We start from the raw sequence: 27,194 nt of genomic DNA on the forward strand, positions 1-27,194 counted from the left end.
TTACTAAAGTAAAAAAAAGAAGTGGTTTTATTTATATATGTTTATATATAAATATATGCTGTGGCCCCTAGAGACAAAACACGTACAAACTCCAAAACACATTTTTAGCATTAACTGAACTTCCAAATCAGAGCTACCTAGATCACTTAAATTACACAATTGAAAACATATGTGTATTGTTTGTGTATTTATACACAAGCACTCATATATATTCAAATAATTTAAAAAAAAGGTCATTTACCTGTTACTACCACACACCAAATCCGGTCGTTGGTACTTGCTGGCTTGTATAACCACTAGGTAACAAAAGCTCAACACTGCTCCCAGCATCCTGGAGCACTTCTATTGTCTTTTGTACGTGTTTTGGAGTTTTTACTTTGTCTGTAGGGGCCACCGTAAATATACTTTTATTTATTCACTTCACATAAAATGTAATAAATAAATCATATAATACAAAAACCAATTATTCACATTCCAACTTTTAACTATTTAAATTTTCAGCTCTTTCCTTTTAAACAAATTTAAAGTGAAACAACACAAAACACTGCAAACCACAACACAATTAAATATAAATTAAAATATGAAAACAAAAAAAAGATGCATATTCTCTGTCATATGGGCCTGCATGATTTCTGAATCCTTTATCATCCGCAACTGAAAATAGTTGTGGATGATTACTATGCCTTTCTAATGTGACGTTGTTGTCTCTGGCTCTCTTTCTCTCTCTTTCCTTCCCGCTCTGTTCCTGTGCTACTGCGAGTGTAACTACTGCCCCTCCCCCCTCTTCCCAGCGCAAAGCACAAGGCTCGTGTGCGGAGTGACACCGGAAAAAGTGCAGAGAGAGATAGAGATAGAGAGAACACGGCTGCCAATAAGGAGCCGGCTCGCGTCGTTAATGTCGAAGAGCCGGCTCTAAGAGCCATTTCGTTCGCGACCAACACATCACTACCAGGCAGACAGAGGAGAACTGAAGTTTGACCAGGTACCAAAGAAAATCATTCGTACTGTACAAATAATGTAAATTTGACGGTGTATCACGAAAGATTGATATCAAACTGATCACTTGACCCATATTACGTTACTTGCTCTTCAAGTGAATCAACAAATGGCGAAATGAAAAGCCGAACAACAACAATGCTGTTTCTTTAGAGAGTCATTTAAGATTAGCAAGTAAATAATAATTACCTAATGTTGTTCATGAGACTAAAGTCATCTCACTTTGGTAATGTAAATATAATATGGCCAATATTAAAGTTATAATTTCAATCATTATTAGTTATTACAGCAGTGAATGAACTCTGTTTCAAATACTGAGCTTCAGTAAAGATTCAAGCTGCATTTATTTATATTATTTATATTTCCTGTCACCTTAAATCTTCACTCAAAGACAAGTTTCTTTGACACTGTATATATAACTGTGTTATATATATGAGAGACAAATATTGTTCTTTTAATATGTTGGCATTGCTAAATTTGTCTCAGTGCTTACTTTAAATATCCATAAAATCATCACATTCTCTGTAAGATTAACGTCAACTATTGAACGGCGTATATTTTAAAGTAAAGGCTTTAAAACCAAGTTACTACAAACATCACTAATATCACATAACTTTGCCGACATGTGGCCAACAGTAATGTTTTAATGTTCTTCGTTATTAAACATTCGCACATAAATAAGTAACATAATATTCAGTACTTACTTTTAAAAGTTTACTTTTTGGCCGCCCCTCTTCCGCCGTTTTTTTTCCCGGCAAAATTATCCACACCCACCGCCGCGCTATGCATTCTGGGATATGCTGGGCCACGAAGTCTACACTGCCAGTGTCCCAAAACGTCGGCTGCATCCTCCGGAGGCCGCATTTGAAGGCCGATTACGTCACAGCCAGGCGATGAAGGCTGTCCCAATTCGTCGACTCCTTCAAATGCAGCCGACAAATGCGTCCTTCATTTCCCCAAATTTGAAGGATGGGTCGGGTGTGTCCTTCGTGGCCCACCATATCCCAGAATTCATAGTGCGGCCCAGCCAAATTTAAGCTGCCAACAATGGCGGCCGCTGCTGAGTTTTAAAATTAGTGTTATTAATCTTTCTGGGTCACAAAATACACTTTTAACATATTTTCAGGCGAGAAAGTAGCTGTGTAAACTTCAAATATCTGCTCGGTTTATCAAGACATCGCATATTTGCAAAAGTGTGCCGACGTTTTCGGAGACGTCTGTTACCCACCAGCTCGATAGCAAGCCGGGGGTTCAATGGTCACTCGAGCCGGCAAGAGCAGCGGACTCCCGGCTTCATCGTTTTCAAACCCCCACTCTTTCGCTACTCAGGTTAAACATGATACAAGTCACTCGGATAACTTAAAAACGTAATTTTTTTACCCTTTTCCAGTGTTTTATTTGTTCCGGAGTAAATCGGTTTGGCTGAGATCAAAGTTATTAGATTAAATAAAACTTTATTAATCCATCGGGTGGGTTCCTCCTTTGTTTTCACACAGCTGAATAAACGTCAAACAGAAAACTGATTAAACAGAAGTGTGTGACGATCGACAATTTACGCCAGTGTCCTGTTATAGTTTAGATAGCAAGGAGCAGACGACCGAGTTTATTAAACTCCACCGACACACCGGTGACGCAAATCTGAAGGCTAGACCGTCCCATTTCACAGCCTCGCACTTCCGGCCTTCTCTTCGGTCTTCGAAGGACCCGGCCCACGTAGACCGCAAAGGCCGGGTCCTCCGAAGGATGCGCTACCCGATCCGTACCGGAAACCCGATCGGTACCCCGCATGCGCAAATCTTACGTCACTTCCTCTCTTTGCCAACATTGCCACATTCAATATATTTGAATGATACGGTTAGCGCCCAGTTATCTCCTAGCATTTCTCAACAGCTCTGCCTCCTTTTCGACTACCGGGACATTTAAACAATGGATAATTCATATATAAACAAATTTATGCTTTTCTCCTCAACAGAGAGCGTTCCCTGATTGAACAACAGCACCGTAAAATAAGAAGAATGGCGCCTAATTACAGAGTTAGTAATACAGACTTTGTAACATGTCACGTGAAGATTCATCAGCCAGATGAAGTGTTTACTGACAATTGACAGTGATAGCGGACATCATCATCACTATTCCAATCAATCCTCTCCACACAGACAAGCATTAAACACACTCAACTATCACTAAATCAAATTTAACACACGTTTGTAATGATGCTAATTCGGTTTACAATAGGGTTCATTCGCTCGGTCAGCAGGTGGCAGTATCCTCGTACACTGGGGAGTAAACTGCCATTAAACGAACAGAAGAAGAAGAAAACCCCTGCACATGCGCGGTACGGATCGGGTAGACCCGATTTGTACGGTCCGACTTTGCACATGCGCAGTAAGGATCGGTGAGTCCTGATCCATAACTATCTTTTTATTTTTCGTTTTTGTCTACATTATATTGAAATGATTGATTATTGCAAACATTTTAAGAGATACTTATTATTCTTAACATCTTAACAGATACTCTGACCTGTAACTATCGTAAAACGCTTCGACCGGAAGTAGACACCTTTCGCGCATGCCGGGTACCAATCGGGTTTCCGGTACGGATCGGGTAGTGACAGCCACATCCTTAAAATTCAGTGAAATGAAGGACGCATTTGAGGGCCGCATTTCGAGCAGCTTTTGAATTGGGACAGCCTTCGTCACGTCGCTGTGACGTAATTGGCCTTAAAATGCGGCTTTTAAGGCTGCAGACCCTGAATTGGGATACAGCCTCTGTCTCATCATTTCCCTGTTTTGCGGTAAAACTATATTAAAACATTGTAAAATATTGATAAGAAACACAGCTAAATGTGGGGGTATAAATCAGTGGGTAAACCCTGTTATTTGTTACGTTTTATAAAGTAGAAGGACTGGAAAAATGCCGAAGCCTAGCCAGCCGCGGGCACCATTTTGGTTTCATTTTGCACTTATTTCAGGACGTTTAGCTGAATAAGCTCCCTGTTGTATCCTGATATTGTGAATATGAATGTTAATATGTTGTTGGCAGTGAAGAATGACTGTTTACTAGTTCTAAAAAGTGATTTTGAGAATGTTAAAGCTAAAGCTAAGCCTGCCAGCATACACATGCCTCTTTCATGTATTTGTGAGCTACTAAGCTAAATTGGTTTAAGACCAAGCACTGGTATGGTGGTTAAAACAATCAGAATACATAGGTATTTGGGTTAAAAGTTAAATAGAGGTAAAAATGTATTTGAACATGCATTTCATATTGTTTGAATTGTCATCCAGAGAGAATAGCTGAGTAGATGATTTAAAGGTCGCTACACATGAAGTATTTTTGTTTTCCATGTAAAGATCGTGGTATCGCAGCTTGAACATACAGACGGTTGTATTCTTATTTCTGTTGCATATGGAGAATGTTGGTGCTGCAAATTGAAAATACATGTGATTGTATAAATAAATATGGCAGAAGCGAGGCAAAGAGAAACTTCACCAGTCGTCTCTGTCTCATCATTTCCCTGTTTTGCAGGAACATTTAATCTGTTTTACCGTCCCAAACACTGGGTCGGTTACACAGGCTTGTTTGCACAACAAGGCTAAATAATTATATAAACTTTTCTCAATCTAAATAATGTACTTTGGTAGAATTAAAAAATAAGTGTAGTGCAGGTCTATGATTATTTTTAGTGCTACTATCATCTAGTTCTGACTCTGGTTCTGTCTTGGTTAAGTCCTCAGTAGTCCTGATTTTGAACTGTTGTAGTCCTGTTTTAATTCCGGATCAGTTCTGGGTCTGGTTGAATTGGGGTTTAGTCCTCGTGTCTTGATACAGCCCCGACTTTGTTCTGCCTAGCTGCTTAATTAAAAAACTAGTTTAAGGTGTCCTGCATATTTGATATATATTTTTCCCTATATGAAGTCATTCTTTTTTGAACAAAACTCAAAACAGAGCCTATTAATCTTTCAGTCATTTCAACCCCCCCCCCCTCCCCCCCCCCCCCCCCCCCAAAAAAAATAAAATAAAATAAAAAATCCCACATGCATACTATCCTTTAGGGCTAAGCCCCGGGTGTATCAAATGTCTTCCTCTGCCTCTGCCCAAAACGCCTGAAGATTTGCAATATAAAAGGGAGGATATATAAAAAATTGAGTAGGCTAGGCTCAAAAACTTTTTTGGACTTATTTAGTATACACTGTTAAAAAAAACATCTTAAAAAAACGGTAATATTCCGGCAGCTGGGGTGCCAAAATACTACCATAAAATAAAAGAAAATAACTTTCTCATGAAAATACAGTTATTTTCAGTAATGAAAATAGAGTTTGTTGCGCTAATTTTACATGGGATTCTGCCTTTTCCAAGTGCTTTTAGACATCAAATTAGGAACATTTTTACATGATCAAACAATGAAATTACCTATAAACAAGGTCAATGAATGTGGCAATAGGGATCATAATACGTAAATGTACAGAAATATACAGTTAACAGTTGGTTTAAATAATAATGTATGCCCTGGGACAGACTGACAGAGGCAAGGCTGCCATATCGCACCATTGGCCCCTCTGGCCATCACCAGTAGGCTGTAGGTGAAGAGTCTTGACCACGGACACAATACCGAGAGTGTCCGAGCCAGGGATCGAAACGGCAACCTTCTGATCACAAGGCAAACTGCCAACTCTTGAGCCACGATCACCCTAAATAGCAATGATAATAATACTTATGTGATGTAACACAAGCTTATAGGAATCATGTTATATACTTTTCCATAGCATTACATTTGAATTCAACAGTTCAATCTTTCAAATAACAGACAGATATTTGTGAAACCATGATACATTTGTGAATGTATTTTAACAATCTAAATATGCATATGTACAGACAGATACATTTAATAATCGTGAAAATTATGTTTTATTACATTACAGTGATTTAACGATAATTTACATTCAAAATGTGAAGTCAAAGTCTATTTACGTAGCTTTAATGATATTCTAGAAGAACAGAACAAAACTGTAAAATGCACAGTAAAATACTTTTATATTACGGTGTTTTCCTACAGTGCAGCCATACCCACGACCTTGTGGTTGTTAGTTCACATTCATTGGCCGATGCTTAGCGTCATGTTATTATGTGTCCCAACATCCAATGGCATGTCACACTGTTTTCATGGCCACACCCTCACCCCAGGTGCAGAGGCCTATTTCTGTTCAGGAATGTTGTGAATACTTTTGAGATTTATATTAATTGCAATTCCTACCTCTACATTTATTTTTAAAAATATATAATTAGCACAGTGTGGCCGTGCAATGTTTTATGTTTTTTTTAGTTTTTATTCCTATTAATTATATTTTCACTTGTTACCTCTGAATTATTGAATCAGACCTAGATGACTTTAAATTTTCAGCAAAATTATAATTCAATTACTCCTTTAATTATTGATTATTCTCATTAATTTTTGATCATTTTATATATTTTTCCATAGTATTACACTTGAATTTAAGAGATCATTCTCTCACATAAGAGACAAATATTTGTGAAATCATGATACATTTCTGAATGTATTTTTACAATCTAAATATGCATATGTACAAAAAAATATATTTAAAAAACAAGTAAATTGTGTTTTACTATATTTACAGTGATGTTATGTTATTTTACCTTTGACATGTAAAATCACAGTCTACTTATGTAAATTTCATGATATTCTAGAAAGACAGTACAAAACAGTAAAATATACAGTAAGATACTTTGACATTACTATTTTTTGGAACAGTGTAGTTCATATTTAAAGCTGATGTTGTATTACATTCTGTTCATGTTAAATCTGTTTCCATTTAACTCTAAATCTGAAAAAACAGAGTCTGTTTTCCCCCACTGCTGTTCCACTGTCATACGAATACAATGAAATGTAATGACTGCTAGATATTGAAAGCTGAGGTTTTTCTGGGAAAAAAAGCATTCACTTATAGTATGATTTCTGACACTTTTATAGGCAAGCTTATGATACTTTTCTAAAAAAAACAGGGGGGGGGGGGGGTCTGTCACAGGACTGTTTTTTGTTATGGTTTTTTTTTTGTTTGTTTTTTTGCCTGTCACGTTCAGCACTGTAGCAATCACAATTTTTGCCTAATACTTTTCTAAAGGAGAGTTTTCATCAGTTCTCACAGTGTGGTATTTTTCCCAGCGCAGGTAGATCATATAAAAATGTGCAGTCCACACAGAGAACAAGTGCAGTGCTACAAAGGCACACCTGACACTTTTTATCCCTTCAACTAAGGAAATTTTTTATATTTATGTTTGATGATATCAGCATGTAGTTGTCAAGACAACACCACTGTGCTGTTATTGTCTGCATTTCTTGTTGCCTCTTTGCTAAAACAAGTCATTTACTGAACACAACATTTTTTTCTTCAACCACAGGCTGCATTTTCTCTTTTCTGGGGGCTCAGACAGAAATCACGAGTCATTTTCAGCTGATTAATAAATATCATATAGCAGACAGTTAGAAACAACATTTTTATACACATATAAGCATCACAGGTCACTGAGAGGAATAAAGAAGTGTTGTGATATTATTTTGACTATTTTTTAAAGCACAACAATCAACAACAAGCAATCATTTTGATTTTTATCTGTTTCTCTGTGACATGAATCACATTGTAAAATCTGAACGTTGACTAGTTTTTATGCATCACAATTTGGAAACAAGTAATGTATATTAACATAATTCTTAGTATTTTTTTGTTACTGACATGAAAACTATGCAATAAACATCTCCATACAGTAAGCTTTAAAGATAACGTAAAATTAAGCAGGAAGTGAGTGAACATCTTAAAGAGATTAAAAAAAAGAGAGAGACTGAATCAAACTCATAGAACCAAATCATGAAATTGTGTCATGATGGAAACAATGTCCAACACCATCCAACCTCCACTTATTACAACAGAAATAAACACAATAAGATTTGAATACAAAGATGAACCATATTATCAGTCTTCCAGTGCTGACATTAAACCAACAGCATGTCATTGTTTAATATAACTGCTGTTGATCTGGATGCTGGCAGTTCTCTAAATGTTGTCAAAATGTTCTGAGTTGGATTTTGTTGCTGATGTTGTTCGTGAGTCTTGAGTTTTGTTGAAATAATCTTTTTATGGACCTGAAACAAAATCAGAACAAATACGACGTCAAAAGTGAAAAACAAAGAAAAAATGGTGCCAAAGATATGATGATGCTTTCTGACCTTTTACACCAGGGGTGTCCAAACTTTTTTCACTGAGGGCCACATACATAAAAATATAGGAGGGGCTGGGCCACTTACTAGAAATTAGGTATATAACCTTAACTTTAGTGTATAGTTAGAAAAATCACTTAAAAGTGGTCGAATATGTTATATTGTTGAATATAATTATAGACAAAACTGCCTTCATCACAGCTTTCCATAAATGGATCTTTATTGATTTATTCAGAAAAAGCTTTGGTAGCTCATTCTCAGAACAGCAGCCTCAGATTTCTTCTTAGACAGAAGATTTACAGCACAGAGAAAAAACAATAAAGTGGAAAATGGGATGGGTAAATTTCAAGTTTGTTATTTAAGTTATTAGGCTTAGCAAAACATCTATTATCGTCTGTTTGAGACGATTATCAACATTAACAGACTGAACTGGACTTAATAACAGGAGTGCATATAATTTTAGTAAATTATTCTGGTGAGTATCAGCTGCGCTGGGTATGTAAATCAGGCCATCCAGCTGCGGTGCTGATCGCCACTCGTGGCAAAAATCCGGACAAATGTCACTTGATCAAGGAGGAGATCTGCATCAGATGAGATCAGCTGACTTCGCGTGTGTGTGCGCTGTGCACAGCGGTGTGTACTCTGTGTGTTAACAAGAAAAACGCATATAAGAAAGTGGTGCGCAAAAGCAGGGTAGTGACAGAATTGATGCGCATTATTGATATATGAAGCATGTGTACCTGCACATGGATGCTTATTAACTGTGGAATTTACTGTGGAATATATTTTTTACTCACCTAAAGTGCTCGTGCTCTCGTCCACTCCCCGCAAAACAATTAGCAGCTGTGCGGTGTCTGTGGCATCGGTGCTCTCATCGCATGCGATGGAGTAAAAATCAAAAGCACAGCTTTATCAGACAGTTGCAGTTTAATGTTGGCTGACAAGTCTTCAATGCGTCGCACAACTGGATTTCTGGACACGCTGACGTTGTTGAAGACCTGCACTTTTTCCGGTGTTCCAGATCTACTGGCGTTTAGATCAACTGGCGTTGGTCGAACAGATGTGTGGCAGACTTGCGTTTCAGGAGCTGCTACCGACAAACCAGCAAAAAACGCCAAATGTGTCATCTGTGACACTTGTGAGGTTATCTCAAACACACTCCGTCAGTCTTGATGCTGTTGAACAACAAAATGTTTAAAAATGTGGCGAGTTTACCTGGTGATATCCTCATGCGCGACGCGATCGCGAAAACAGCAAACAATTAACACCACGCCGATGTTGTTCACGGGACAGCAAGAGTAAACGATCGGGAGACTCTTGTCGTCGTTACCGTTCCCCTCGCACGGTTTATTTCTCCGGTTTCAGCGTTTTTGCTTCACAACTACAGCGAGCAGTTTACTTTGTGCACTAACCTGGAGTCGAGTCAACCAGCGCCACCTCTGGCCAAGTGCCACAGCCTACAGCCAGATCAACTTGTGGCACACATCTGCAGCACGTTTGATTTCGTTTCTTGCACAACACATTTGTACCTTTCAATTGTGTCTGTTTGTCCGTCATGCAAATAAACCTTTGAAAAGAATGAAATGATATCATATATTCCTTATTGGCCTACATTTGTACAAAATTCCAAATTATATACACAAAGTCATAGAAATCACCACTCCAATTGGTCATCATGATTTTAATATTCTCTTTTTCCATAACAATGAAATATGCCTTGGACAAATATGACACATCAATAGTTCATTAGTGTTGTCACATCACATCCTGTAAGCAGAGTCTGCCTGTGTCTTTTCCCTGGAAATTAATATTTCCAGCCAATATAGGCAATCCATCAACATGGCTGGAGTTATATACAGTCTGTATAAGTGTGGTTAATCTAATGAACATTTGTAAGGAGATGGCAGTTACTGTGAATTCACAGCAGTTACACAGTGATTCGTAATAAACAGAGCCAGTGAGAGTGAGTGGATTTAAGAAAGTCAGTGACTCAGGTGTGTCGATTGGTTTGTCATCTGTTTGTGAGACTGGAGGAGACGTAGAAATCTTTTGTTTTAAATCTTAGTTAGGAAGATTCCTGTTTGAAAACAAGCACCTTTTGTGAGAAATGCAAGAAATACATCTGCAGAAAGCACACAGTTACATTCTGTCCATCATGTGGACAAAATTGAAAATGTTGAGCATTGAAAAACTGAGAACGTTGGGCAAGTTCAAAAGACGTGTTTGTAAGAACGAAAAACCAAATTGTTCCTAAAATAGTTATGGAAAGTCTAACTGTTGTATGTCTGTGTTCTACATGTTTATCTGATGGGAAATAAAGTTGCTATTATTTTATTGCAGTTTTTGGATAATTCTGAGTGGATTTACACAGTACAGATCTAAATGACCCGCAACAAAATCAATGTCAATTGTTTGTTCTTCAACATAATACAAGGGTTCATTTCCAAAACTTGCTTATGATCTTCAATTTGTAGCAGATCCACTATCACACAGCAGCTGGAGCAGTTTCAAATGGAGGTCAGTCCACTGCTGCCACCTGTGGCCAAGTGCCACAGCCTACTACTAGATTAACTTGTGACACATCTACACCTGCTGCTATGATGACATTGAGTAGAGGCTGAGTGGCTGCACTTACCCCTGGTACATCCAGATCTACCCACAAACATGTTGAAAGATGCAATGCCAGCAATGTGGATTGTCAACACTAAAAACAATCAGTAAGCAAAGACAACAGGGATCACTTTTTTCTGTTTATTTAGCACCCACAACATTTGTAGTCACCTTCTGCACAGGGGAAGTCCACACACACTGTGTGGTACCACTTTCCACAGAAGGTGCATTCGATCTGCAAGACTGAATGAGATTGTCAGAGTCATTGTCTGACTGTTTATTACTAATCACCCGCTGTACAGTAACTGCCATCTCCTTACAAATGTTTATTAGATTAACCACACTTATACAGACTGTATATAACAACCAACTCTAAAATGTTTGTTTGCAGAGAAAAGACACAGGCAGACTACGCTAACGACATGTGATGTTACAACACTAGTGAAATATTAGTGTCATTTCATTCTTTTCAAAGGTTTATTTGCATGACGCACAAACAGACACAATTGAAAGGTACAAATGTGTTGTGCATGAAATGAATTCAAACGTAGTGCAGATGTGTGTCACAAGTTGATCTGGCTGTAGGCTGTGGCACTTGGCCAGAGGTGGCGCTGGTTGACTCGACTCCATGTTAGTGCACAAAGTAAACTGCTCGCTGTAGTTGTGAAGCAAAAACGCTGAAACCGGAGAAATAAACCGTGCGAGGGGAACGATAACGACGACAAGAGTCTCCCGATCGTTTACTCTTGCTGTCCCGTGAACAACATCGGCGTGGTGTTAATTGTTTGCTGTTTTCGCGATTGCGTCGCGCATGAGGATATCACCAGGTAAACTCGCCACATTTTTAAACATTTTGTTGTTCAACAGCATCAAGACTGACGGAGTGTGTTTGAGACAACCTCACAAGTGTCACAGATGACACATTTGGCGTTTTTTTGCTGGTTTGTCGGTAGCAGCTCCTGAAACGCAAGTCTGCCACACATCTGTTCGACCAACACCAGTTGATCTAAACGCCAGTAGATCTGGAACACCGGACACATTATTTTGGTGACTTTAACGAGGCCGTATTTTATGAGGTCTCCATCTGAAAAAGGCTTGCCATGTCTTGCGATGAGTTGAGCGACCTCATAGCTGGCTATTGGAGCCTTTTCCTGGACCTTTTGAGCACGAAAAAAATACTGTTGCTGACCCTGCAGGAGAGCTACCCTTTGCTTTAACTTCTGCTCTCGCTCAGCACCAGTGTAGGATGCATAGGCCTGATGTTTGATTTCATAATGACGTGGTACATTATACTCTTTCATAACTGCCACAGTTTCAGTGCAGATCAAACAGACACACGTCCCCTTGAATTCTTTGAAGAAATATTCATTCCCCCACCGTGTCTGAAATTTTCTGCACTCACTTTCTACCTTTCGCTTCTTTGGTTCTGCCACGTTTAGTAACTTGGGATAAATTTCTTCTGTGATTGTCCTTTTTGGTGAAGCAACTGCCTTGATCAGCAGTAGCTCCCCCTGATGTTAAAACTAAGAAGTGCAATACACTCAAGCAAAAGTTGAAGTGCGGCCATATTCTATTCTATTTATAAAACTACTTGCGGGCCAATTAAAAATGGATCGCGGGCCGCAGTTGGCCCGCGGGCCGGAGTTTGGACACCCCTGTTTTACACTTTCATTCTTTAATCACACAGAACTGCAAATTTAAGAGGCTCGCTATTTTATTCAGACACGACAACAGAAACACAACATAACTAAAACCAGTCGTGATTCTGCTCATCAGCTCCACAAAACTTTGAAACTTTAGCAATGATGTCACACATTTTACTGCACATGTAATCTGATTACTAATGATTCGGTGTCTGTAGAGTTCACATTTGTACGTGAGGCTGATTCAGGATTCACATTATTGTAGTCAGAGCTCTCCTCTGTGCCATCATGTCTGCCTGTTGTGATGATGGATTATTGTGTTTAATAACATGGAGACTGTCTTCCTCTAAAATTACACAAGTTACAAAAACATTCGACCAATTATTACATTTCATGTTTCTTGTACTCACTCCTTTTATCAAGACCTTCAAGCTGAAATCCAGATGTGATGTTGTTGTATTCATCTGCTGAAATAATGAAGTTTGATCAGTCAGATCAAATATTTACATTTCTTACAGCTCTGCTATTATCAAAGTTTATACTGTTTGTACCACTTCCAGTGTTTCCAGAGCCTCTGATTGATTCATAGACTGAAAGATCACCTACAAGTCATTGAAAATATGAAAGAAAAAAATATATTATTTATTTTTGTTTTTTGTTTAATAAAATATGTTTTTTTTTTCTAAAGAGAAAGAAAAAAGTAATAATTTCTAGCCTCACAATGAAGAAGAGAGGAGTAAACCTGAGTTTCATTCTGGTTGGCTGTTTGTTGTGAAGCAGAGCTTTGATTTGTGCTCTGAGACTGAGTGAGACTGAAACATGCAGCAAAAAATGTAAGTTTAATGAGGAATAATTCAAAGTTAGTTTCATTTGAAGTTATATAAATGAAACTAAACTGCTGCACCAACCTGTTACAACAGGGTTCTGTAAAAAGCACAAAGATTATTACATCAGTTTGTTTAAAAGTGTCACAGCATTAAAATAAATTATTTTTCCTTTAAAAAGTCAATCAGAAAGTCTCTCACCCTTTATCTGTTTATAGCAACACATCAGCAGCAGCACGACAATAATTCCACTAACAAGTCCGATGATGAACGGAACGATAAATGAACTTCTTTCACATCCAAAAGCTGAAACTAGAAAATGTCAGATTTTGGATCTGAAATCTTAATATAAAGAAACAAAAACTGATGTTTACATTGAGATTTTCTGTTTCCTGTCAGAAACTGTCAGCATGACTCTGCTCTGTGGTTTGATGTTGTGACTCCTGTTCTGCACTACTTGCAGTGTTACTTGTAGAATTGTTACAGAACTAATTGTGAATTTATGTTGATTTGGAGATTTGCTGAAAATGATTGTTTCACATTCATAATCCCACCTAGTCTCCCCTCCTTGGATCACATTCCTGACACTGATTCTCTAGACTCCACATTTTACATGACTATTCATGTTCAACCATTTCCAATAAGAACATTTTTACAATGCCAAAGAGGTTACCATGAGATATAATGCTGTTTGACCTTCATAGTAATCCTCAATCATCAATCTATTCAATATTGTTGCTGAATCCAAACTCACCAGTTGTGTTAATGTGAACTTCTTGGCTGTCCTCTGTGTAGTAAACTGGGTTTCCTCTTCCTCCTCTGCACCTGTAGAGTCCTTCCTGTGAGACACTGATTTGTCCATTTGAGTGGAAAACTGCATCTTGTGTGGTCAGGGCTTCAGAGGATTTCTCATCTCTGTACCAGTAGTATTTCCATCCAGATGATGATGATGGGTTCACAGAGCAGGTCAGGGTCACACTGCCCCCTACTGGAACAGCTGTGTTATCAGCTCTCAGTTTGGCCTTTGGTTTATCTGCAGTTCAGTTTAGAAAAAGAACAAAAGTCAATGACTGAATCGTGTACATACGGATGTTCACTGTTCATAGACACAAACTACATCTTCCTTGGCTGCTACCTCAAAGCACATTGTGCGCTGTCAGTCCTGCCTCCTGCGTGCTGCACAACAACATCCAATATTTAGCATTTACTGTTATTTACACTTGGCTAGATTAATGCAATCATATTGTGTTTATTATGTTGATCTTTTTTTCTTTTCTTTTTTTGCTTGTTTTCTCTGTTTTTCTCTCAACAGGTGATCTGGGAGATTTTTCACTGTCTCTCTTCCCCTCTGCTTTTGTTTTCCTTCATCTTTCTTTCTCCCTTTCCTATCCCCCAGCAATGTCTGTCCCATCTGTAACAACCAAAAGTAAAATAAAATAAAATAATAACAACAAATGGACCAATACGGCAAGACCTCGATGATCCATTTGGTAAAGTAAATCTGTTGGGTATCTGTGTTGGCCTTCAGGCATCAATTCTGACGGCTAAAGAAATGGGACAGGCAAAAAAAAAGTAAATGACTGAATCAAAACCGTTTAAATAACTAGATGTAAATGGTGAACATCACCAAATCTTGGTGATCTTGAAGAGATACTAACTGTACAATCGTTTTGATCGAAGCTGTGAAAGTTTTATATTGTCTTTGTTGTATTTAAAAAGTACTTGAAGATTGATTAATAAGCTGGTCCCTCTTTAGGACCTGGGAGTTTAAAGGGATCAATCTCAATCAGCCTCCTGCTAAAGGTGAGTGGAAGTGACTCAGAGTTATGAGAATGTTAATCATAGAAACAGTACCATTATTTTTGGAGGTATGTCTGTGTGTGTTTATTTATTTTAAAAGATGGCAGTATTTGATCAGATGATAGTTCAGAATTACTTTTATTATTTGTTTTTATGGAAATTGTACATCAATTGTTATTTGTTTTAATATATTCTCCAAAAGCTGATTCTGTTCATCTGGACGTATCTTTTTATGGGAGAAACGTTTACACCTACAGGCCAGTGGACACTCTTTCAAGGATGAGGATGTACACATCCTGGACAGGGAAGAACGCTGGTTTGAGCGCGGAGTCAAGGACGCCATTTACGTGAAAAGGGAAAGACCATCTCTGAATCGAGGAGCGGGCCTAAGGGTACATCTTTCACCATCTTACAATGCTGTGATTGCAGCCATTCCCCAACTCTCTGTGAATGGTACTCGTGGTTTTTGATCAATGGGTTTTGGCCAGTGGTTGTTGATCAATGGTCCTGAGAATTTGCATAATTCTGATTAAGGAACTGACCTCCCAGCCCATTGTTCCTTCAGTGGGCGGGTTTCAGTCATTCTGCAAACATACTGTTTATAAGATTGAGGAAACCTGCAGTCAGCTGAGACTGAAGAAGTCACTTGGATGAGTGACAAAACGTTTCTCCCACAAAACGCTACATCCAGATGAACAGAATCAACTTTTGGAGATTTACTTCCCTGGATGATTGAGAATGCATCAAGACGTTTGAATATGTTATTTATTTATCCTGTTTATATCATTCTTGTCCTCAGGTGGTGGAGCAGCAGGTCAGCATTGGCGTCTCTATACCAGCTGAAAGTTCATGACACAAAGTGGTGACAAACTGTCTACAATGAGGCTACTATCAGCTGCAGCTCTTTGTCTGACTAACAATGTAACATGCTTTGTAGACCATTGAATTCATCCTGTGCTGACCATTATGACATTTGTCAAATGGAGATCACACAACAAACATGACTTACTTGATGCTGACAATGTGAAGGCTTCACTCCACTCTGTTGAAGAATATGAGTCATCTCTGCGTCGACTCTTACACATGTAGTCTCCACTGCTGGACTCAGAAACTCTGAATGTCACATCATTATTGTGTGTCCACTGTGTGGGTGTCCTGGGTCGTCTCCATTCATACTCCCACTCAGTGGTTTCACCTCCTTCCTGCACCTCACATGTCAGAGTGATCGTCTCACCTCTGAATATCTGAGGCCAGTTGGGTTGTTGTTTTACAACAACTTTATTGGAAACTGTTCACACATATTAACAGTTGAGATACAAACAGAAACATGAAATCAACACAGAAAACTTCACATTGTATGTTTGATGATCATGACTGAATGTATATTTCAAACTAAATTACTGAACTCACAGGTTATCTCAATGGTGACATCATCACTTCTATCAGTGTAGTAAACTGGGTTTCCTCTTGTTCCTCTGCAGCTGTAGATTCCTCCTTGAGATACTCTGATATCTCTGTTTTGTTGACCTCTGATTTTACCTTCAGAGGTTCTTTGGGTTCGTCTGAACCACTCATATTTCCATCCATCAGAGCTCTGCACAGAGCAGGTCAGTGTCACACTGCCCCCTACTGGTATGATTGTTGTTCCTGCTGTCAGTGTGGCCCTGGGTTTATCTGCAGATATGAAAAAGGAGGAAAAATATATAAACATGCACACGATTCATTAAAAATGAATAAAAACAATCAATCATACCTACACAGATCTGAAGCTTTTCAGTCAGTGACTCTGAGTAAATGGATACGCTCTAATGATATTATTATATTTAGCCACTTAGAAGCAATGCTGTAAAGAAGACTAGATCAAAATTTCTCCACAATGATGAGACAGACTGATAAAAAAAAAAAAGATTACTTCAAGTCGTTGCTGTTAAAGGAGGTTTTACAAGCTACTGAATCATGAGGTGTGCTTAGTTTTTTCAGGACTGTAGAGACTCATGTGAAAGCTTTCTTTGCAACTTTGCATGTGATACAGTAGATGGAATGCAAAAGATTTGTTTTCCATCCACCCGAGTCTTCCTGAGAGCAAAACTTTGTAATGAGAAAGATTACTGTAGTAATGTGTCTGTAATAATTTGAGGCCATTTTCTGGTCTTTGGTTCAGCTTCTATGACCTGAATAAAGGTGCAGCATCTGGTGCGCATGAGGCCAAACATCTTTCCTGAAAATCTGCACAAACCTCAAACCAAAATACACAAAAAGAACTGGTGACAATTACACAAGCATAGCCCCTGATAATTACAGTTTTTCATTTTAAATCCAAGCTTTGAATTCCACGCTATTTCCCAGAATGCAACACTGCTCTATTTTTAAAAAGATATGTTTAGTTCCAGTGGAAACATAAAGCCTTAATGCAGGGATAAACGAACATTTAAACAGCTTCCTAAGAAAGTCAAAACTGGACGGACAAAAGTTTTTCTATAGTAAAGAAACTTTTTTGTACAATTTTTAAACAGTAATCTGTATCCACATGTAAAACATGCATTGAAATATATTTATTTATATTTCACAGAGAATCCATTGTCTGTTATTTGGTTTTGTCATTATTTTTTATACCCAAGTCATACATGTGTATCTAGTTATTTTGTGTATTTATTTTTAATATTTGAAAGCTTTTATTTTTTATAACCTTTGACTACATTTCCTGTAGTTTTGAAGGAGGCCCTGCTGGGGAGAGATGAGATTATGCTAATGATCCTGTTACAGAGGTTAAGCACAGTAAAAGTGCTAAAATGGTTCAAATCTTGGTTGCTGTATTCAAAGACACTGTTTCTTTTAAAGCTGTGCGTGTAGAAGCCCAATCACATGAAGTTGCTGAACTGAATTGATTTTTATTTAAACATTGTTGGAGAATAAACTCAGCAGGCAAAGCAACAGCTGACTCATCTCCTCATTGACACAACACAGTTTGCAGCAACAGTGTGAGGCCAGACCAGCTACACACAGTGAAATGAAATGGCTTCTTTCTTTGGCTTTGATCCCCCAAATTTCATAAACTGTGTCCTGGTGCTTTTAATGTGACCTCACTGAAAGACAAACAGACTGAAGAACTGCTGGTATCACTGCTGTGATTGTGCTTTCTGCTCTCAGTGTGGCTCTGACTCTGACTGGCACCAAACACAAGGTTATAATCTCACACAGGCGATCTGTCTTAGCTCAAAACTACACAACAGATTTACCTGATTTATTATTTATTTATTAAAACTATCATCTCTTTACATTCCCCTTTAATTGAATCATTGTGAAGTCACAGTGGACTCAGCTGTGTGTCTGTTTGCACAGTGAGTTTCTTGGAGGGTCTGAATTGTTTCTTGATGTCGAGTTTAAAACACAAAAAAGGAAACTTCAGTTTGACTCGTAAACCAACTCACATGAAACTGTCGGTGTGAAGGCATCACTCCATCCTGTTAAGAGATAGTCACTGCTACCCCGACATCTGTAGTCTCCACTGTGGGACACTGAAACTCTGCTGATCCTGTATTCACTGGATGTTGGAGGGCTGTTTGTGTTGGGTGCTGTCCATTCATATTTCCACACCTTTCCTTCACCTCCCTGAATCTCACATCTGAGAGTGATTGTCTCACCAGTGAATATCTGAGACCAGCTGTGCTGCAGTTTCACAGCAGCCAAAACTGTTCAACAAACAAACAAAACCACACATTTAAAAACAACTCCAACAGAGACCAAAAACAAAAGAAACCATAGATATAAAGTTGTTTTATTTTTTTTCTAATTTAATTGTGAATGGGGTTTTTTTTTCAGAGCAAAAGTAAACCCTCACCTTGTTTGTAAATTGTAAATGGAGTGCTGTCCTCTGTGTAGTAAACTGGATCTCCTCTCCCTCCTCTGCAGTGGTACAGACCTCCTTGTGAGACACTAATAACTCTGTTTGCTTCATTTCCTCTCATGAGCTGAGCTTTAGAAGAGACTGAATCACGTCTGAACCAGTCAAACTTCCAGCCAGCAGAGCCCTCCACAGAGCAGCTCAGTGTCACACTGCCCCCTGCTGGTATGACTGAACTGTGTGCTGTCAGTGTGGCTCTGGGTTTACTTGCTATGGAGTTTGCAGACAAAGAAAGAAGGAAACAAAGTAAACACTAAATCATCATGGAGAAAAATTTCTTACAGTACTAATCACACATTAAACATTCACAGAGTAATTTATCTACAAAAACAACCAATAATTCGTTTCCCTGCATGTGACACATTAGACTGTTTAACTAAAGATTTCAGTGATTTCAGTGATTTCAGTGAGAGAAACTGTTGTCCTGAGCTGCCTGCAGACAGCTGGATCATTGTTGGAGTTTTCCTGTTAAGACAGATGTAAACATGAAAACATTAAATGTCAGCATGAATCATGGTCCAACTCACATGAAACTGTCAGTCTGAAGGCATCACTCCATCCTGTTAAGAGATAGTCACTGCTACCCCGACATCTGTAGTCTCCACTGTGGGACACTGAAACTCTGCTGATCCTGTATTCACTGGATGTTGGAGGGCTGTTTGTGTTGGGTGCTGTCCATTCATATTTCCACACCTTTCCTTCACCTCCCTGAATCTCACATCTGAGAGTGATTGTCTCACCAGTGAATATCTGAGACCAGCTGTGCTGCACAGTCACTGTGATCCTGTTACGAACTAACAAACACAAACATCACTGTTTCCAGCAGCAGCCTTTTGTCATACTTGTTTGAATGATTTGTTGTGCATTAATCTTTCAAAATAACCCAAATATCAATGTTCGGATTAACTGTGTAATTGTACAGACACACTTAATAGGTTAACCTGTTAACTACTTTAACATTTTGTTAAGCTGTATTTCTGTGTTGGTTCCTCTGCAAGCTGAAATTTCAAAACTTATGGCTTCAATATAATGTATTATATATTATTATAATTTAAAAACAGGTGCAGTGATCTAGGATGAATATGCTATTTTTATGTTTCATTGTATTTTTTCTGTTCAGATCAATACATTTATATATTGCTATTTCACTGATTACCCTGCATGCTATGTGATTTAATGTTTTTCAGTAACTAAAGGTGTATAAATACTCCATGCAGGTCTTCTAAACATTTAAAAAATCTGTAAAAACATACTGAACAAGAAGAAAAAGACAGAAAACTCAACGCCTCCATCTGTGCCTGTACAGCCACCGTTTAAAATGGATCTCTTCAAGACTTTGTTGTTTTATTTCAAATGAAATGTTTACACTCACCAGTTTCCCGAACCGTGACTGAGTCACTTTCTGTTATGGTGACAGTTTTCCCTTCAGCTCTACAGGTGTAATTTCCTCCTTTAAAAACAGAGATTGCTCTGCCTGACTCATCAGTTATTATGGACTTTTCTTCAGATGACGTTTGTCTGAACCACTCATATTTTAAGTCAGTAGATTCCTTCACATCACAGGTCAGTGTCACACTGCCCCCTGCTGGTATGATTGAACTTTGTGCTGTCAGAGTGGCCTTCTCTCTAAATTCTGTAAGTTAGAAATACAAAAAAAAAAGAAAATTACAGTCTCTTTGATATGAAATGTGAATAATGTTAAATCACTTTTTCAGTGTCAGTGATGGTCTGGGCGTCATATCCATGGAGGGAAACACAGAATTCTACAGGCTAGGAAACTCCACCCTGACTTCCATAAGGTACTGCTTGGACCCGCTGTCAGACCCTGTGCTAGTGCAGGTGGTCCTGGGTTTCGCCTGGTGCACGACAATGCTCAGCCTCCTGTGATGAGACTATACAGGCATATCCTGGAGGATGACTTAAATTCAACTGAACACCTCTGGGGTATTATGTTTCTGTCTATCGGGCACTAAATTATATGATATTTGCACATTTGCCAAGTGTATTTTTCGATTCAAAACTGAGACATTTTTGTTAAATTTGTTTGTATTTATTCTGTTCTTGTTCTACTGAAATAGCACATTCAACATATTTAAACTATTTTCATCACATAGTATTAATAGTTTTCAGTCATGTTACCGGCTCACTACCCTCGTGGGCAGAACATGATGTCCAATAGTGGACAGTCAGTAATGCTGGTGGGAAAAAGTAGTCAAGACTATTTGGATCATCTATCCACAGAAGAAACATGAAGATATGAAGAGAATTTCTGGGTCTTGTGATTCATATTCTGGCAGCTTTATTTAAATCCCTGGAAATGTTTAAGTCTTTGCCAGAGAATTGTATTCATCCTTGCAATTCACAGATTCCAAGAGTATTTACTTCTATTATTGTCTGTGTATTTTTTTTTTTTTTATAAATACACCTTTGAGTCCTTCAGTTAATACAACAAAAGTACATTGTGATAGTCCGTACCCCAATACATTAAACAGGTGAGGCAATATATCTGTTCTAGTTTTGACATGAGTGGTACTGGTTTACCAATTCAGTTTGTAAAAATTATTAAATAAATGCACAGAAATAAATCGTATGTCAGAGTGTATCAGTAAATCACACTCTGGCTCTCACCTGGTAGTTTTAAAACTGAAATTTATTACATTTAATTTCAAATGTATCGTATAAAATAAAATAAATAAAAAGCTCCCTCAACCTCATCCTCCAGTAATTCCCTCTTCCATTTTTCACTTTCTGTTATGTTCCAGTACAGGTGGAGCTTCACGTATGCTGGGAGCACTGTAGCTCCAGCCTTAAACACTGAGACACCTAAATCTCCATACTGGCACATCAAATGCTCAGTTAAATCTTATTCACTCTGATTCTTACTGAGCCACATCTCTGTCATATATATTGACCACTTGGCCACACTCAGCTTGCTCACTTCTCCCTTCTACTTCCTGTTTGTAACCCCAAATTTATTCTGACTCAACCTCTTCCTGGTTTTGCTGAAGAAACCAGAAAGATACAGAGAGCCAGGGGCTTTCTCTCCATGGATAACCAGCCCTCCACATTTATCACAGTAACCTGCTTGGTATCTATAGAAGTATACTACTTAATAATTTAGGTTCTAAGTTCAATACTGTTAATATAAAAAAGAGCAACAAAAGAAAAAAACACACCTTACCTTCAGCATTTCCATACAAGATTTTACTGAGCACTAAAATAAAGATTGAAACATCATCAAAGTGACAGAAAATCATCTCATTATGAACTAAAACATTTATAAGAAGGTGAATTTTCAGATGACACATTCCTGCTCATTCTCTAATTGCTGTGCTTGTAGACTTTAAACTGCTAGTGTAAAACAACAGATTGTAGCACTAATCAAATTCTCAAACTTGTTCTCCTGCTCAAAAAAAAGAAAAACTGTTTCTTTATTCAGTGCCATATAAATAGAAAAGTAATCAGTAATGTACTTACAGAATAGCCCCAGTACACAGAGTAAAGACCACTTCATCCTCACATCCAGCTCTGCTGCACTCTGATCCACAGCTAATCTTTAAGTGTTTTGGTTTCCAAAAATAATTAAGCAGAAGAAAGAGCTGCTGTACTAAATATAGATAAGACTGTAACTTCTTCTTCTCAGTGGCCTCCATGCTTCCTTCCCATTAAAACTGAGCTCAAACATCTGCTGTAACTTCGACCGCAGCAGTGTTTGTGTTTCCTGTCCATTCAGAACATACATGTTTGTTCCTTATGTTGTTCCCTTTCTATTTTCTATTAAAAATGTTCTGTTACAATTTTTAAAGTCAGACAGCATTTTCACTCAGCTTATAGTTTTACTCCTTTCTTTTTTAACCAAACTGCTGTGGTCCATTGGATTGTTATCATAGCAGAATATTTGTCAGGTTTTTGGACACTGTCAGCGGCTGGATGTCAGCATATTTGACTCTGACAGTCCTGAGAGGCTTCATGCAAAACACGATGGACTCTAGCTAAAGTGAACACACTTGGTTTGGTCTTTGCTGACTAAAGAATAATCCTACTACGCTGCAGAAAAAGATTTTGACTTTTTATCAGTTCTCACAGTGTGGTATTTTTTCCCATTACAGGTAGATCATATAAAATGTGCAGTCCACACAGAGAGCAAGTGCAATGCTACAGGGGCACACCTGTAAATTTATATCCCTTTAACTATAAGAAAACTACTTAAACGGAAATTTATATTTGAATTATGTCCATTGAATGGGCTGATTACATCTGTAGAGGGTGAAATAGATGAAGAATAAAAAACAATGTTTGTGTGGAAAACTACACCAATCAAAATGATCCAATTCTTTTCCAATATGCAACATAGTGTGTGTGTGGTTTCCATTTCACAAAGACTTTAACTTGTAGACTCATATACTGCACACACTTACACTGTACACATTTAAACTTAAAACCAGATGACCAACACATGTTCTTTGTTTACGGTTTTATTATAGTTTGCAGATATTTTTAACTGAATAATAATAATTTAGTGAATTGCTGCGGAAGCTCAAAAAAGTCACATATCAGGACTTATTGAAATCCATCTTTATATGATGTTGAGGGCAGAGAGAAAGAGACCGAGTGTTTTTTTTTTATTAATGTGAACAATTACAGCAGAGACTCTTACAGGCAGCTGCTTTTCAGCATGAGAAACAAGCTTTTCACAGTTTCTCTTTATGCCCACAGATTTAATGGCCACAGTGACTTTATTCGAAAACTGTTTTCACATAGTGTCATGCAATGTAGCAGTGACAATTATTACTATCACTCCAGTATGGACAGGTCATATAAACACGTGTGATGCACACAGAGAGCGAAAAGTGAAATTTCCACTGTGCTCTTTGTCTGAATTCCTTGTTAACTCTCTGCTGTGAGCTGATAACATAAAACAAGACATCTGCTAGAGTCAGATACTAAAGATCACATATTTCACACTTTGTTCTCACTGGTGTTGGAACATGTTAGATACAGTCAAGGTTTATTACAAAATGTTTATAAAAAATATATGAATATAAAACGCATGAATATTAAATAGGAATACATCTGCATTTGTTTTATACTATAAGAGAGTACTATGTCTATATCAGGGGTCGGCAACCTTTCTGATGACGAGTGCCATCTAAAATTTCCTCAGAAGTCAATGTGCCATATGACTGCATTAGCAATAAATTTAACAACGCTCTATATTAACAGTTACACACAGAACCACTTTATAGAACTATATTTGTTTGCAGATGTTGGCAGCTATCAGTGAATAGTTATCAGCTATTTTGAAACAACAAAAAGCCACTTTTTTATCCATAACAGCAAATGAACTGTACAACAGAAAATGCAAATGCTATTTATGGTCTCCTCACAACAATGATAAGAAAAATAAAATGGGCCAATATGGCACATTTGTTAATACAGAGATACACATGTTAATGTTATTAATTCACTGCGTGTCGTGCCCAGGGCTGGATTGGGACAAAAAATCGTCCCGGGCATTTTTACTAGAGACCAGCCCACCAGGTATTAAAGCCATAAAGCCTGAATGAAAGCAAACACTGTTGTGACAGTGACGTACAGTCTTGTTGGTATATGTATGATTTCTATACATTTTACATCAGATAAAAACTTTGGTTGTAAGCTTCAGATAATTATTTAATAAAAGCTAGATATTTTAAATGAGAATAAGAAAGTATTTTATTTGTGCCCCCTTCTCCCTGTTAATGCTCTACCTGCCCCCCTGGCAAAACCTTGCTAGACCCGCCCCTGCACAGTTACCAGCTGTCAGCTAAGTAAAAAAAGGATCCTGGTGTTATTTGTCTCTCAGAAACAGTTCTTAACTTCCCTTCAACTCATTCATGTGACCTAAAAGGTAAACCTGTTTCTCCATCACCTGTTCAGCTCTGATGATTCAGTAAGGACATCTCCTGGTTTCATCTTCATGTTTCCCTCTCACCACATATCCAAACCGACATCATGACCAGCAGCTTTACAGCTGTGGCTCCAGCAAACATCAGCTGATACTAGAAATTAATATTAAATAAATTCTAACAACAGCTGATCAAGCTTAAACGTTCTGCTGTTGTTTAGGGCGGCATCCGCTGGTTTCCTCTTTCTGGTGCAAAGTGGGCAATGAACAAGCAAGAGAGAAAAGCCGATCAGCTGATCATTGATCAGTTTCATGATTAAAGTAGCAACAGGAGAGAATAAGAGAAGAAGAGGCAGCTGTGCAGCAAAGACACAGAATAAATCCAGCTTTGTGTCTTTTTCCATTGTAGCTGAAGTCCGGGACAAACTGTGTCCCCTCTCAGCTCAACACGAAACGCCTGATATTTTCTCTGAAAATGGGTCTCTCGAGTTATTTTTACACATTGACCAGCATCTGGCCAATCCACCACCTTTCATTGTTTATACCGTTGCAAAAAAAATAAATAAAAAAAAAATCATCGGCCCATAAAAACGAAAAATCAACATTGGCCCACCGAGCAAATGTCCGATGGCTGGTCCAGCTACGGTCATGCCAACAGTTAACCCTTCGCGTTCCAGCTGTGGCACGCGTGCCCTGGTTTGCTGACCCCTGTTATATATGATATTATGATTGAATATTGTAACTGTACATAAAGCTGAGCATGTCTGATATTTGGGCAAGAGTGGCTTCATAAAAAGCTTCTTCTTGGCTTTGCTGCTACAGCTCTCCTCACTGACCTGTAAGACAAGCACAAAGAGACAAAGTGATTTCCAACATGTAAAGATATTATGAGCTGAAGACATTTAATAATGTGAAGAATAAATCAGCCTGCATGGCAGCAGAATTACTGAGAGAGCTTCCTGATGTGACTTCAGAATAAACTGCTGCATCAGCTGCAGGACTTGATGTTCCTGTGAATGAAGAGAAGATCATTGAAAACAATAATATCATTAACCAGGAGGAAACTGGATGTCTCCACTAATGCAAAGATAAAAGAGTAGATTTTAAATAGCTGACAAAGTGTGAATACATAAATATAAACTATAAAATAAACAGATTTACATTGTAAGAGCAGATAAACATGTTGAACAATATTCAGTGGAGATGATGGCAGACTTTGCTCACCTTTGTTTTTCTTGGCTTTTTCTTTTTTGGGCTGTTTGACCTCAGCATACACCAGACTGTCCTCTAAAAGAGACGTCAGAGCTCAGCACACATTTGTTCAGCACAGATATGATGACAAGAACATTACAGAGTAAAAACATGAGAGAAACTATTTAGTTTGGGGACATATAGATGGACAATACCATACTGTACAATAACAATATCATTCTGTATATGTAGCAGACAAACTTACACTAAACTCTGAACGGCCCTCGATGTGTATAAGATTCAGTCTGGTGATGTGTAGTGGTCGTATGTAGTAGCTAAGCTTGGTCAGTGAATAACTAAACTCCATGTTGACCTATAATTACCTGCAATATAACGATGTGATGACACATTCAAGTACAAACACTGAATGAGACTGTTGTGACTGTACCTGCAGCTCCCGTCTTCACCTCAGAGTAAACAGCACTCTGCTCTGGTTTATGATGCTTCTCTGTGAAGATGATCAGATTAATGAAAATAATTAAAACATTTTAAACACTTTAAAAACTTTCCAGGCTTTTTTCTACACTGTGTGTTTTGTGTACTCACTCTTCTTTCTAAGGTTTTGAAGTTTAATAAGAGAGTATGTGACGTCTCCGGGTTCATCTGCACCTGAAATGTAAGAATGTTTGTAAACACATCACACCAAACATCCTCCAGCTTCTCTCTTCTGAGGGGCACCAGACTCTCCCCTTCACTGTTTGCAATTTTTATTGAGCCACTAGCAGCAGCAATTAGACAGGCTACAACAATTAAGGGCATAAAATGTAAGAATATAGAACGTAAAATCAGCCTTTATGCAGATGATGTGTTACTTTTTCTCCAAAACTCACAAACCAATATCTCTGGGGTAATTGCATTGATAAATTCCTTCTCAAGTGTCTCAGATTATTCAATTAACTGGTCGAAATCAACAGTTCTTCCGATTAATTGATTAATTAATTAATTCCATAACTCTTCTCCTTCCCCACTGCAATGTGGAAATATAAAATATTTAGGTATTAATGTCTCTCCTAAACTTTCAGAATTAACTAAATTAAAACACATCCCACTTTTA

The 27,194-nt window shown here is 38.0% G+C and overlaps 3 long non-coding RNA genes across 4 annotated transcripts; all 3 read right to left on the reverse strand.

The window, feature by feature from the left end:
• Positions 1-7,301: 7,301 nt before the first annotated feature.
• On the reverse strand, positions 7,302-13,604 carry LOC143414712 (uncharacterized). The gene is made up of 6 exons (XR_013095399.1): positions 13,503-13,604; positions 13,386-13,401; positions 13,198-13,289; positions 13,029-13,079; positions 12,888-12,944; positions 7,302-8,149 (listed from the first exon to the last, which is right to left on the reverse strand). It is a non-coding gene; the product is annotated as an uncharacterized LOC143414712 (long non-coding RNA).
• Positions 13,605-20,388: 6,784 nt separating this feature from the next.
• On the reverse strand, positions 20,389-22,545 carry LOC143414715 (uncharacterized). The gene is made up of 3 exons (XR_013095407.1): positions 22,480-22,545; positions 22,184-22,216; positions 20,389-20,635 (listed from the first exon to the last, which is right to left on the reverse strand). It is a non-coding gene; the product is annotated as an uncharacterized LOC143414715 (long non-coding RNA).
• Positions 22,546-25,668: 3,123 nt separating this feature from the next.
• LOC143414737 (uncharacterized) lies at positions 25,669-26,750 on the reverse strand. Of its 2 annotated transcripts, XR_013095439.1 has the most exons (5): positions 26,687-26,750; positions 26,529-26,588; positions 26,114-26,176; positions 25,837-25,899; positions 25,669-25,725 (listed from the first exon to the last, which is right to left on the reverse strand). It is a non-coding gene; the product is annotated as an uncharacterized LOC143414737 (long non-coding RNA). The 2 variants fall into 2 exon arrangements; XR_013095436.1 differs by having other exon boundaries at positions 25,699-25,899.
• Between the last annotated feature and the right edge of the window lie 444 nt (positions 26,751-27,194).

The sequence above is a fragment of the Maylandia zebra genome, linkage group LG3, assembly GCF_041146795.1.
Source record: "Maylandia zebra isolate NMK-2024a linkage group LG3, Mzebra_GT3a, whole genome shotgun sequence".
NCBI lineage: Eukaryota > Metazoa > Chordata > Actinopteri > Cichliformes > Cichlidae > Maylandia > Maylandia zebra.